The sequence below is a fragment of the Pyrus communis genome, chromosome 3, assembly GCF_963583255.1.
Source record: "Pyrus communis chromosome 3, drPyrComm1.1, whole genome shotgun sequence".
NCBI lineage: Eukaryota > Viridiplantae > Streptophyta > Magnoliopsida > Rosales > Rosaceae > Pyrus > Pyrus communis.
In genome coordinates this window covers 2558060-2572423 of record NC_084805.1, presented here as the reverse complement: position 1 = coordinate 2572423, position 14364 = coordinate 2558060, and the positions used below count along the sequence as shown (strand labels likewise).

The window sequence follows — 14364 nt, the reverse complement described above, 5'->3', positions numbered from 1 at the left end:
TTATCAAAGACCTGAAGGTAAGGAAGCATCAACTAGGGGGGCTAGTTGATCCGATTCTCTTTCCTCACTTTTTTATATTTTTAAGTTCTTTTATTCCTTCATTTTCTCATTTCTGATAAGTAAATATTGAATTGAGAGTTATATAGATCCAATGTTGCATATCGTGTTTATGAACGAACCTTGATAGGAGTCGCAGCCTAACTCTAAGTGAAATTGTCACGTAAGTAGGGCCAATGTTTTAATGTTTAGGCTCAAAGGGTCGATTCCTTTTTCCTAGCTCTAAGTTTGTCAAATTAGGTCCGAAAGTACTCTAAAGGTAGAGTAAGGCTCAAGGAATACTGCATTTGCACTACATCATAACAATAATAAGGAAATACAATGGAGGGGTTTAGTAGAGAGCAGTAAACATCAATTTAGATCTTTGAGGACTAGAGGCAATGTAGACCAACAATGTCTTATGACAACTGTTGAATTGAATATAGAAAGTCAAAAGTGACAAAATATTTCCTCATGTTGCTACTAGCTACGAATCAGATATGACCAATTGAAGAAAGAAAATAAAGTCGATGAACGATTAAGCGAAACTTTGTCTTAGAGACCAATGAAATGCGACCTAGAAGCTTTATCACACAAAAGTTCTTTGAAGACCTCTTCTTTTGCTTACCTGCTTACTTCTGCTGTAGATCTTGAGGATTAGAGCTATGTTGACCAGCCTCTTGTGATAAATGTTGAATAGAATCTAGAGTTAGAAGTGACAAAATATTTTTTTCATATTGCTATCAACTATAGGTCAGATATGACCGGTTGAAGAAAGAAGATAAAATAGATGAACGATTAAGTGAAACTTTACCTTAGAAACCAATCAAATGCCACTGAGAAGTTTTATTACACAAAAGTTCTTTGAAGACCTCTTGCTTATGCTTCCATGCTTACTTTTGTTGTAGGTCTTGAGGACTAGGAGCAATGTTGATCAACCTCTTGCGACAATTGTCGATAATTGTTGAATTGAATCTAGAAAGTTAGAAGTGACAAATTATATTCAGTCTGAAATATTGTAGAGGACCCTCCTCCCAACCCTCACCCAACTGAATGTAGCCATCAAATTTGAGTTATTCCAACTATTGCTCTTGCTTGCAAAGAATGAAGTTAATTCGTCTGCAACTGCATCATGCACGGTGTTATCTTCAGCCGTCCACTCTTTTTAAAACTACTGAGGTTTGGCTTTAGTTAGAGGTCATCAACATCAAGACGGCCGACCGAGAAATGTCAAAAACTCTGGACACGTGTAAGGCTCCTTTACCAACACCTAATGCATTGCATGTCAATATACATGATTTGGATCGATCTCAATGGTTAATTATTCTTTTTTATTGCATTGTTAATCAACTTTGTTAAAATAATGACACAATTCAGCTTCTGGTATTGAGTCGCAGACAAACGACGACCGATTCCCTTAATTTTATAACTAGTAAATTGTTAGTGCTTAAGACGACCACCGATTTCCTTGATTTACTTTCTTGGTTTGATCATCTAATTTAAATATTATTCGATTATTTTTCCAAATTTCTCAATAAATGTTGAAAGGCAAACAAACTCGTATTTAAGTTCTGTATAAGGGTACATGAATCCTGCTCTTGATGATTCAATATGTCATAAAATAGTTTGGTTAAATTTGTTTCAAATACTACTTGGGCTTCAGATTTCATACCACAATCGAAAACACTTATCAATTGCACCTAACTGGGAATAAATTTGATGAGCCCTTGAGTTAAGGCTATACTGGATCAAAGAGTTCTTCAACCTGCTCGCTCAGGCACTGCAGAACGGTCCCAAAAAGGATGAGAAAAGTTTCATAGTGGATGAAATATTGCACCCAATGAGAAAAGTTACAAAGAGACATGAATTTTTTTCTTAGAAGAAAGTTGGGAACTTACTCAGAAATATTGCACCCAATGACTTTGGTGAGGAGAGAAAAGGTAAAGAATGATAACACGTACCTGCATGGAATCTTCCCGGAAATCTTCCCATAGGCGGTCTCCCACCTTTTTTGGTGGAAAACAATTTGTCCTTGCTACACTTGCATTACAATATAATAGTATTCATCTTCATTTATAAGTGAAAATTCTTATATTCGATTCTCGTCAAAAACGAATTTGAACTACATTATTGAATATTGATAGCTTATTGTAAGGTTAATCACATTCTCTTATTTTTAACGTAGATAATATCGTTTATTAAAAAAAAAACAATTTGTCCTTTCACTTTGGTAGTACATGTGATTAATGGCTTGCTAATAAATTAAGGTTTCATAATATGTTTCCCTTCAGCTTTTCCTCTTGAACAAATATTGGAAAGTGTACAACTCTTTCATGAGAATTTCCTTGATATTTCTAAGAAATATTTTCTTAGAAGAAAGTTGGGAACTTGCTTAGAAATATTGCACCCAATCCCTTTGGTGAGGAGAGAGAAGGTGAAGAAAGATAACACGTCCCAACATGGAATCTAGGGGTGGGTTCAAAAAACCGAAAACCGAACCGGACCGAGGCCGAAAAAAACCGAACCGAAAAAAAAACCGAACCGAAACTACAAAACCGAACCGAACCGAATTTGGTTGGTTCGGTTTCGGTTTTTGAGGTTTGGAAACCGAACCGAACCGAACCGAACCGATATATATATATAATTTTTTTGAATATTTATAAATAGTTTAGTCATACAATCATAACAAAACAGAACCTGTTGCCAAGTTGGTTTCAGTGAAACTTTACAAGCTGGAGGGCATGGGTTCGAACCCTCATGCCTCCAGGATTTGTAAGATTATTTTTAATTTTTTAATCTTTTTAACAAAACCCCCTTAACTTAACCCTAACCCTCCTCGGATCCTCCTCCTTATTTTTCATTCCGCCTCCTCTTCTCTCTAGACTCTCGTTCCCTCCCTTCCCTGCCTTCAGTTCTTCTTCTTCAGTTCAGAGTTCTTTCGCAGTCTCGCGCAGCCTGAGGCCCTGAGCCTCTTTCCGCTTGGTCCCTTCCGCTTCGCCCCTCCCATCTACTTCTTCTTCCCCACAGCTTGCATACAGACAAAGAGAGAGAAAGAGAAGAAGGAGAAGAAGAAGAGCCGCAGAAAGAGGGCAAAGGGGAAAAGGTTTTGTTATGGGCTACTTGGTGAGAAGAAGATGGAGGTCTGATTCTCCAATTTTCCAATTTGTTTTTTTATTTTTTTTATTTATGGGAAATTTATTAATATGTTTGGATTCTGAGAAATCATTCAACCCTTTTCGCTAAAGTTCTAATCCTCTGTTTGTTTACACCCATATGAAATTGCAGAATCTAGGGCAAGCAAGGACAGCCGTCCCGTCATCGATGGATCTAAAGTCGAACTGGGTGACCTCGAAAATAACTTCATGGGTATGTTTATTTTTTGTTTTGGTGAAATGGGTATGTTTTGAATAGTTGTTTTCGTGTTTGATTACTGTTTTTTCAGTGTTTTATGCATTTTGGTTGTCAGATTTTTGGTAGTTGATGAATCCAGTGTTGGGAAATCGAAAGGGAACTGTGTTCGCCAATTTCTCCAAGAATTGCTTAAATTTAGCTTTGTATCTCGATTTTTCGATTGTGTTCTACCACGAAGATCGTGAATTTTGTGTAGTAACTGTAATATTCGATTTCTGAATTGGTAATATTCGATTTCATTGGTTATAATCTGTACTCTGTAGACATTTCTATTGGGTGCTATATTGCTATAACCATTGTTTTAATTTTGGTTTATAAACATTATTCAGACATTTGTAATTTTGGTTATAAACATTGGTTTTACTCCCTGACATGAAACACACTGACATAGCAGATGTTTATATGCATAATCCTGCATCAACATTTTTGCCTTTTCTGCATTTTGTTTGGCTTGGCTTCAGTTTGTTGTATTGCATAATTTTATTTTACTATCTACAATTAGAGTTAGTGAGATTACTCTCGGTTTCAATATCTAATTGGGGTGTGTAGGAGGGGGAGGGGGAGTAGTGAGGTAAACAATGAAAGGTTTTCTGGGATTTTGACTTTTGAGAACCTGTTGGTTTTGGTTATACTGTAATATTCGATTTCTGAATTCGTAATATTCTATTTTGAGAACCTGTTGGTTATACTGGGATTTTGAGAACCTGTTGGTTATTTCCTTGTTGTAATATTGATGTTAAAGACTTTAACATCAGAATGAATGTTGTAAAACTGTGCTTGTTGTCAATATGGACAACAATTTGGGATAAACTAAGTCAGAATGAATTTAGGTTGGTTTGCAGCATCATGTGTGGTAGTGGATCTGTTTTGCAGCATCATTGTATGGGGTTTGGGTTTTTTATTTTTTCACAATTGCTTATTGTTTTGTTCATTCAATATTTGAAGCAAATTCCTGGAGCATTTCAGTTCAATATTTGTTTTTTTCATACAAGTTATTGTTGAGGGGAAGGGATGCCAATAAATGGGGACACTTAGAACTAATGTTGGTTAAAGAAACTGAGTGAATTGATCTTTCTGGGTTGTGCTTCTTGGTTGGTTTGGTGGGGGGTGAAATTGGTTGGTTTAATACAAACTTAGTGGCTTTGAATGTGAACTTTCATAATTTTTTTTTTTTTTTTAAATAATTTTGGAGGGAGAAAAAAAAAAAAAAAAAAACCGAAAAAAAACCGAAACCGAACCGAAAAAAACCGAACCGAAAAAAAACCGAACCGAAAAAAACCGAAAAAAAATTGAACCGAACCGAAATTTCGGTTCGGTTTCGGTTTTGAGAAAAAACCGAACCGATTAGAACCGAACCCAGCCCTAATGGAATCTTCCCGTAAATTTTCTCATAGTCGGTCTCCCACCCTTTTTTTGTGGAGAACAATTTGTCCTTGCAACATTAGTACTATAATCTAGTGATATTCATCTTCATTTGTAAGTGAGAATTATTAGGTTTGATTCTAGTCAAAAACGAATTTAAACAATATTATTACTAACATATTGTAAGACTAAGCTCATCATTCTTCTCTCTTAGTATATATAATATCCTTTATTTAAAAAAAAAAATTATCCTTTCACTTTGGTAGTACGTGTGATTAATGACTTGCTAAAAATTAGGGTTTCATAATAGATTCCCTTCAGCTTTTTCTCTTGAACAAGTATTGGGAAGTGTACAGTTTTTGCATGGGAATTTCTTTGTAGCTTCTTTTTCTCTTAAATTTATTCTTATTTTGCATCGCATTTTAATTTTATGATATGATAACAGGTAAAAGATTAATTACATTATTATTTTAATGTTCCTGTTTCATAAAAAAGAATAATTCACCATCTGACATTATAACCCACTCTAAACCTTGTGGACACCAGCGCCACTACTACCAAAAGAAAAGCATCCAATGTCTTAAAATATTGTTGCTTGCAGTCATCACGCGGCTTTCACATGGAGCTATTAAATCCAACCCTAAGCATCGGCTTAAGCGATTAAACAAAGATCGTTTGACCGTTTCATTTTTCCATCTAACGAGAAATTTTATTAAAATAAATATTAGATTAATTATCGACGGAGCATGAATTCATATCGTCATACAAAAATTCAACATTTTTTTACCATTATTGTAAATGATCACTTGCAAAAATAAATTAATAGTTAACGGTATTCAAACTTACACCGTTGTGTAAAACTTCAGCTCCTTTCTATCACCATGATAAGTGGCCATTTGCTATGGCTTCGCTTTTTTTTTCTGGGACCACTACCAATTGTTTAGAATTCATGCCAGTAGGAATTCATGGCCATTCGAAACGATTTAAGGCCAATAGGAATTCATGCCTTGAATATATGCATCACGTGGCTTTCACATGGAGCTAAACAGCCAATCAACTAGCTTGAATCAAAGTTAGCCCAAGATCCTGTCTGGATTTTTTTGGTGAGAATAATAGGAATTCGTAAATTCTATCTATTTATTGTATGTATACGATCAGATTTTTTCAGGTAATATTTATGTTTAATTTTAAGTAAAAATTATTTAAAATAATTTATGACCACACGATATACAATAAACAAACATAATTTACGAATCCTAAATCCTCACAAAAAAGATCCAATCCGAATTCAAAGTTAGCGGCCTAAATAAGGGGTGTGATATCCACACACCCCTTTTAACTTCTCACAAACTCCTTATTAATTTCTGTCCTTAGATATTTTTTAATTCATTCGATCCAACAATTAAAAATAAAAAAATGTATGTGAAAAGTAAAAATGATGTGTGAATAGCACATTCCACTAAATAATCTTGGCTGCTTGATGCCTTGAACAAACGGCCCAATCACGTGGCTTTAACAGCCAACTAATGAGCTTGAGTCAAAACAAACGGCCCAATCGGAATGTGGCAGAGCCACTAAATTCAACAGTAAGCGTGATCAAAAATTGAAAGTTAATTAAAAATAAGACTATCTGTTATCTTCTTCCCTTTAGCTTTTTCTCTTGAACGAATATTAGAAAGTGGACAGTTCTTGCAGGGGAAATTTCCTTGTTGCTTCTTCCAGGGAGATTTATATTGCACAGCAATATTACCACCACCACCACCACTTCCTGTAGATGCACTCGGCTGTCCATCTCTCTTCAATTTATTTCCTTTCCTACCTCTATCTCAATTTCCTCTCTTCCTACGACTTTGTTGTGGGAATTTTCAGTGTCATTGTTCTGCTACTTTCATTGCCATTTGTCACTTCTCTCTGCCTGTGTAAGTCTCTGCTGATCATGTATTTTGTTTTTCTGATATTTTTTCTAAGTCCTTCGTATCTTTTTGCTTAATATACGTTTTCTGATATTTTCGTTTCACTGCTCGTTTTTGTTTTACTTGTTCATTGACTACTGTTTTTGTTTGCAGGATCCATTTTCCGGTAACTGAATATGATCAACTACTTAAACTGAGTTACCTGGACTGTAAGATCAAATCAAATTGTCAAATATGTGTTGACACGGTCAAATATCTGACCGGAGTGAGTCCCTGTAATTACGTATAAAAATTGCATCTTGTAAATTATCAAAAATACATTTGAAGTTTCAAATTTTGTTTTTTTGAATTTTAGAACATGGATCTTCTATTTTTTTTACTTGTTCATTCAGTTCCTGTTTCATATGTGCAGCACCCAATTTGCAGCAACTGTTCTTCCTATGGCATTGAGCACCCAAAGAGCCTCTGCATCTTTTCTTTTGAATGAATCAGCTTCTTTATGGAAGTATGATGTGTTTTTGAGTTTCAGGGGTGTAGACACCCGCAAGGGCTTTGTATCCCATTTACACCATGAATTGTCCAAGCGTCAAGGAATTACGACTTTCATGGACGATCGAGAGCTTGAAGGAGGAACAAGAATTCATCTTGAGCTCCCAAGTGCGATCAAAGAATCGCATATTGCAATTGTTGTTCTCTCACCAAACTATGCTTCTTCCAAATGGTGCTTGGATGAACTTACAACCATTCTTCAATGCATGGAAGCCAGGAACTCAGTTCTGCCGGTCTTTTATCAGACGGATCCATCTGACGTCGGAAATCAACGGGGATGTTTTGCTGAAGCCTTCGCGGAGCATGAAGAAAAGTTGATTAGTGTCGAAGGCAAAAAGAAGGTGCACCAATGGAAAGCTGATCTAAAGCAAGTGTCCAAAATTTGTGGTTGGACTTCGAAGGAATCTAAGTAAGTGTGCATGAACAACCCATGTCTTAGTAGTCAAAATTGAATGCTTCATTTATGTGTTTTTTGATTGGTTATTTCATACCATGTAGGAGTGAAAGTGAGATTATACAACAACTCGTCAAAAGTGTATGGAGGAAAGTGCAAGCTACATTCCCGTTGTTAGATCCCTCACAGGAATTAGTGGGGGTTAATTTTGGTCTTGAGCAACTGAGTTCGTTGTTAGCTCATGATGTCAATGATGTTCGCTTTATAGGGATAACGGGGATGGGTGGCATTGGTAAGACAACCCTTGCTAAGATGGTTTATGATAGAATCTTCTATCATTTTGAAGTTCACTGCTTTCTTGAAAACGTTAGAGAGGCTTCTGAAACAGACCCTACTCTAATTCATCTTCAAAAAACACTTCTTTCACCGATGTTGAAAGAAAAGATTCTTACGCAACAATGGGGAATCAATTACACCAAGAGATGCTTACGGAACCAAAAGGTTCTTCTTGTACTTGATGATGTGGATCACATAAACCAACTACAAGTACTAGCTGGAAAGGAAGATTGGTTTGGCATGGGAAGCAAAATTATCATTACAACTAGAAATGAACGTCTGCTAGTCGAGCGTGGCATAACATTATGTCATAATGTTGAGGTGTTAAATGATGATGAAGCTCTTGCACTGTTTAGCCTGCATGCCTTTAAGAAAAATATGCCCGAGGATGGGTTTTTGGAACTGTCTGAGTGTTTCATTAAATATGCTGGAGGCCTTCCATTAGCTCTTAAAACTTTTGGGTCGGCATTGTTTAAGAGAGGGCTAGATTTTTGGAATAGTAGACGGGATAATCTGTCAAAAATTCCTAATACAGAAATTATTCATAAACTTAAAATAAGTTATGATGAACTAGAAGAGATGGAGAAGAGCATTTTTCTTGAGGTTGCATGTCTCCACAAAGGGAAGCATAGAATGGAAGTAATTGAAATACTAGATATTTCTTTTGGAATTTCTAGTAGTACTATGATAGATGTACTAATTGAGAGATCTCTCCTCTATCAAGATCGCAACGATCGCAGTGATCGCAACGAATATATATGGATGCATGACTTGATACAAGATATGGCACGTGAAATTGTTCGTCAAGAGTCTAAAGAGCCTGGTCAGCGCAGTAGGTTGTGGCTTTATGATGACATCGATCAGATATTTAGGAAGAATACGGTAAGAAGTTAAATACCAAGTTTGGAAGAAGATATTGATTTCTTTTGACATTATATTAGACTTGAATGTGAAATTAATTGGTCCTTTTTTTTCTTAATTGTTAGGGAACGGCAGCAATTGAAGCCATATCCTTACGCTTGTCCAACGTAGAAGAGGTGCCCCAGTGGAATTGCGAAACCTTCTCTAAGATGGAGAGACTGAGGTTTTTGGAATTCGATAATTTGATCTTTTCTTCAGGCCCCAAATCTCTTCCATGTTCCTTGAGAATTATAAATTGGAGTTGGTATCCTTCTAATTTTCTTCCAACAAGCTTTCGCCCGCACTTGCTTGGTAAACTTGAGATGCGCAATAGCAATCTTGTTCGTTTGTGGGGGGGGGGGGGGGGAAAGTGGTAAGAGTAGTTATGAACAAAAGATAATATTGGTTACTCACTAGTCAATACTCACCTTTTGAGTTTGTCCAATGATATTTTAACACATTATTTTAAAAAATAATAGGCATGTTATTTAATTTTTCTTGAGTTTTAAAAAGAAGGAACCCGTGACATTGTTTTATTGTACAATCCCGAAGGTTCCAAATTTCTTCCATATTCATTGAGAATAAATGCTATTTAATTTACAAAATAATCATATATTTATTTATTTATTATTTTGAATAAACTTTAAGGTTGTGGAAGCTAAGTATATGATCTGAATCTTATTGGTGGTGTTGTACAGGACTTGCCCAACTTGAAACATATGGATCATAGATACTCCAATAAATTGGAGAATACCCCAGATTTCAGTGGTCTTCCAAATCTTGAGGTGTTGCATCTTTGCGATTGTAAGAATTTAGTTAAGATCCATCCGTCTATTGCAGTCCTCAAAAGACTTAAAGTTTTGTGTCTTGGTGGCTGTCAAAGCATTAAGAGCCTCCCAAGTGAGGTTGAAATGGATTCTCTTGTACATTTCAATCTTGGTGGCTGCTCAAATGTGAAAAAGATTCCAGAATTTGGGGAGCAGATGAAGAATTTATACTTGCTCAAGTTAAGCAAGACTGAGATTGAGAAAATACCTTCATCAATTGGACATGCGGTTGGCCTTAGGTATTTGTTTCTACGGAAATGCAAAAATCTCTTGTACCTTCCAAGGGCTATTTGTAATTTGAAGTCTCTTGAAGAGCTCGATGTGATTGGATGCTCAAAGATTGACAAACTCCCAGAAGGCATGGATCACTTATGGAGACTTGAAGTGGGACCCACTATGACAAAGCCCCTTGTGGGTATGAAAAATCTCAAAGGTCTAATATTTACAAGAAATTATGACGTGGTTTCAATAAGTGATTTCATAGCAAGGGATGGTATAGCAAGGGATGGTAAAGTAAGGGATGAGTGGGGCCTTCGCCGCTTATTTGGACTTGAAAAGAGTCGGCCTGATCCTCCTCCTTGTTGGCGTTTGGTGTTGTCTTCTCTAAATCGTTTATGCTCTTTGGAGTACTTAGATCTATACGATTGTAATCTCCAGGAGAGGGATATCCCTGATGATATTGGCTGCTTGTCCTTATTGACAACATTGTATCTCGGCATAAATAATTTCGTTAGTCTACCTGAAAGCATTATACACCTTTCTAAGCTTAGGGATCTTCATCTGGAGGGGTGTAAAAGCCTTCAAAAATTGCCACCTCTTCCATCAAACAGAGGATTAAGAGTAAATCTGGACAATTGCACTTCCTTACAAAGGTTGTCAGGTCCATCCAATTTTTATGATGGTTCTGTCACTTGCCGGAATTGCATTGCATTGGTTCCAGATGAAGACTTGATTAATAGGTTTCTAAAATATGTCATTCAGGTACTCTCTCTCTCTCTCTCTCTAAATAATTGATCTTTCTGCTGCTACGGGGATTGAAAATTGTAATCTTTCTCTCTAAATAATTGATCTTTCTGCTGCTACAGGGATTGAAAATTGTAATCCCTGGAAGTGAAATTCCAAAGTGGTTCAATAATCAGAGTGTGGGACATTCAATAAATGTGGAGCTTCCTCCACCATCATGTACCAACTGGCTTGGGATTGCCTTATGTGCTGTTTTTCTAGACCCAGACCCTATACAAAATGTGGAGCTTCCTACTTATTATCGTTTCAGAATTCACTGTTCAGGGAAACTTGTTAGCCCTGAAAGACTTGGCCCAGAATACCCTTGGACAACTTTACTATTACCGTCTCAAGTGTCAGAAAACCTTTGGGTATTTTATTTTCCTCGTCAATATTGTTTGCCTCGTGAAGATTGTCATCAGGAACAATTTTTTTTCGGAATTGACTTTGATGATGTGTATGAGAGAGACCTAAAAGCAAACTTGTATAAGGTGAAGAAGTGTGGGGCTCGTTTGGTGTATGAGCAAGATTTGAAAGAACTCAATCAAAAACTACTGAAATGAACATGCGAATATCGTGACGAGGCAGCTCCAAGTAGACCTAGAAGTGCTAGCTTCAACCACACAGAACAAATTCGCAAAAGGCGTTGTAACTAGTCACCATGTCACAAAAAATGCATGTAAGTAACCATCGATTAATCACATCAGCTTAATTGTTATCAAAATTATTTTTTGTTTTGACATCCTAGTCAATGTAATCAATCTCTTGATCTATATATTAAGATGGCTATGTTTACTGAAAGGCGAGTGGTTGAGAATGTTGATGTATAAACACTTTTGCAGATTACTTGGGCATTAAGAAGATTGATTAACAATCTGATCATCTTGCCTAATGCAGCAAGTGGGTACCTTGGAAACTCGCAACGCCATGGGGGCTGCTCTGTCAGTCCAGATCTTAAGGTTCATTTTCTGAAGACGCCATTAGCGTTAACATGTACACAAGGGGTTGAATTCAAACTTCTGTACTCTGGCAGAAATTGATTTGTTTCTGTCTGATTTTGTAACCAATGCAAACTTGTAGTCCAGAAACAGAAACGTTGCTAAGGAAACAACACTTTTTGCTCAACAACTTTGGTTTGATTAAAACTTGGCTTTGCTGATGCAAAAACTAAGCATTGAGAGTATTTTTCCTGACATCTTGGACAAAAAGTTGTAAAACTTAGAACGGTAGGTTTTCAGCTGAATTTGCGTACCCTTTCAAAACCCTATTTACACGGTAGTTTATGAAATTTAAACTTCTGTTGAGATAAGGATGAATCACACAGATAACAAACCTGAGAGTATGATTGGAAACTAGAAGTCTGACTTGGTCTAACATCCCCCAGCAAGCTGACAGATAGTAGTTCACCTCTAATCACCTTCTCCATGACATAATGATAATCAACTTCTAAGTGCTTGGTTCTTGAGTGGAAAACTGGATTGGATGCTAAGGCAATGGAAGACAAATTATCACACCAAATCTGTTATCTTAGGAGATTCTAACGTACGTCCCTAAACAACGAACATAACCAAGGCAACTCAGCGGCAGTGTATGCAAGCTGCCGATATTCAGCTTCTAGACCTGGAAACTGTTTTCTGTTTCTTCGAACTCCACAAGATTAAGTTTTTACCCAAGCATATACAGAAGCCTCAGTTTATCATCCACATAGATTAGTAAGATGAGATAAAATAAGGGCAATGAGGGAAAACGTTCAACACAGAAAAAGACCAAAATCTAAGAATGAAGTAACCTAAAATTGCCATAAATTACAAAGAAAAGTAGGGTATAACACTAAAGAGCTACATACTTCTCAGGTGTTCTGCTGCTTGCTTTTACTTCTCAGGATATGTTATATAAATTTTGGATGGATCAGGCATTCTCTGTATCCCTAAATACTTCTCAGGTGTTCTGCTGCTTGCTTTTATATTGACATTCACAATATGGAAAGCAAGGACTTAAATCACGTGTGCCGTTGTGCAAAAATTAAGGCAAGGCAAACTATGGATTGACAATTCGTGGTTTTATATTGCCATTCACAATATGAACAGCTAGTACCATGCAAAGTTCCGTCCCCACCCCGCCCAAGGTCCATTGGACCTATAGCTACACCAAGGGCGCAACCGTATCCCCATATACATGATAAACTTGGCTAAAGAATGTCGTTTTATATTTAAAGGTTGCACATGTTGAATAAGAAGAGTATCCAAGATAACTCTAATGATCCCAAGAAGAAGAAAATAGAACACACTCTTAAAGAAAGCTCACAAAACAAACTGATTAGCAAAGCTTTTCTTATTTAGCTCTAGGCTTTGTTTTTCCTTGGATGATTTACAATGCTTGAGGACTTGGGTATTTATAGCAAACCAAATGATTAAACTAAGATTATTTATTACCATACAAAACACATTAATTGCACCTAATAATTTTTATTCAACCATACCTAACATTGTCTAACTTTCCTTGCCTAACTTTGACATTGATTTTCAACACTCCCCCTCAATGTCAGCTCTCATTCTTTGCACTGTGCTGAGCAGACAGCGAAAATTTTCGAGCTTGCCTGTACTTAAACTTTTTGTGAACAAGTCCGCAACTTGATCATTCGTCTTGACTTGTCTCATCTTAATCTTTTCTTGTAGAACCTTTTCTCTGATAAAGTGGTAGTGCACTTCCACATGTTTAGTTCTTGCATGAAAGACTGGATTTTCCGCCAAGCGAATGGCCGATTGGTTATCACAGTACAATGGTACTGGATAATCTACTGGTTGATGTAGATCACTCATCAACTGTACCAGCCATGCATTCTCTTGAGCTGTCATTGCTGCTGCTCTATACTCTGCTTCTGTGGTTGACAAAAATACCGTTGGCTGTCTCTTGCTACACCAAGAGATGGTTCCAGAACCAAGCTTAAACACATACCCAGTTGTTGATCTACTGGTGTCATGATCTCCCGCATAGTCAGCATCACAGTAACCAACCAACTTGCAGTCTTCAGCTTTCTTGTACAAAAGACCATAGTCAATTGTACGCTTCACATATCTCAGTATTCGTCGAACTGCTTCCAAGTGAGGCGTCTTTGGATTTTGCATGTACCGACTCATCACACCAACTGCATAAGAAATGTCAGGTCGAGTCAAGGTTAAGTAGATCAGACTACCTACCAATTGTTGATACATCGTCGCATCTTCCAAATCTTTTCCTTCATGTGCACTCATTTTGACATTTGGCTCCATCGGCGTAGAGATCAGCTTGCATTCGAGCATTCCGAACCTCTTCAATAAATCTTTGGAATACTTCTGTTGACAGAGAAATATTCCTTCTTGTGTGCGATCAACCTCTAGACCAAGGAAGTGCTTGAGTTGGCCAAGTTCCTTCATCTGGAAACGGACTGATAAATTCTCCTTCGTCTGAAGAATTTCTGCCTCATCATCACCGATTATGATTAAGTCATCCACATACACTAGCACGATAGCTAGCTTTCCTTCATTGGCTTTGACAAATAAGCTGGAATCTGCAGGTGTTACTGAATAACCACTTTGTGTTAGAAACTCTGCAATCTTACCGTACCACGCTCTTGGTGCTTGTTTCAAACCGTAGA

At 36.9% G+C, this 14364-nt stretch overlaps 1 protein-coding gene, 1 long non-coding RNA gene and 1 pseudogene across 2 annotated transcripts in view; all 3 read left to right on the top strand.

Moving 5' to 3' along the window:
• Nucleotides 1-12959, top strand: part of LOC137728676 (TMV resistance protein N-like) — a 43378-nt gene extending 30419 nt beyond the window's left edge. Inside the window, exon 7 of the mRNA XM_068467407.1 lies at nt 11573-12959. The gene's annotated coding sequence lies outside the window, so the exon portion shown is untranslated. The remainder of the gene's footprint in view (nt 1-11572) is intronic.
• LOC137727628 (uncharacterized) lies at nt 2890-3813 on the top strand. Its single transcript, XR_011067831.1, has 3 exons — nt 2890-3176; nt 3322-3402; nt 3503-3813. It is a non-coding gene; the product is annotated as an uncharacterized lncRNA (long non-coding RNA).
• On the top strand, nt 6475-11386 carry LOC137727635 (TMV resistance protein N-like; annotated as a pseudogene).
• Nucleotides 12960-14364: the final 1405 nt, after the last annotated feature.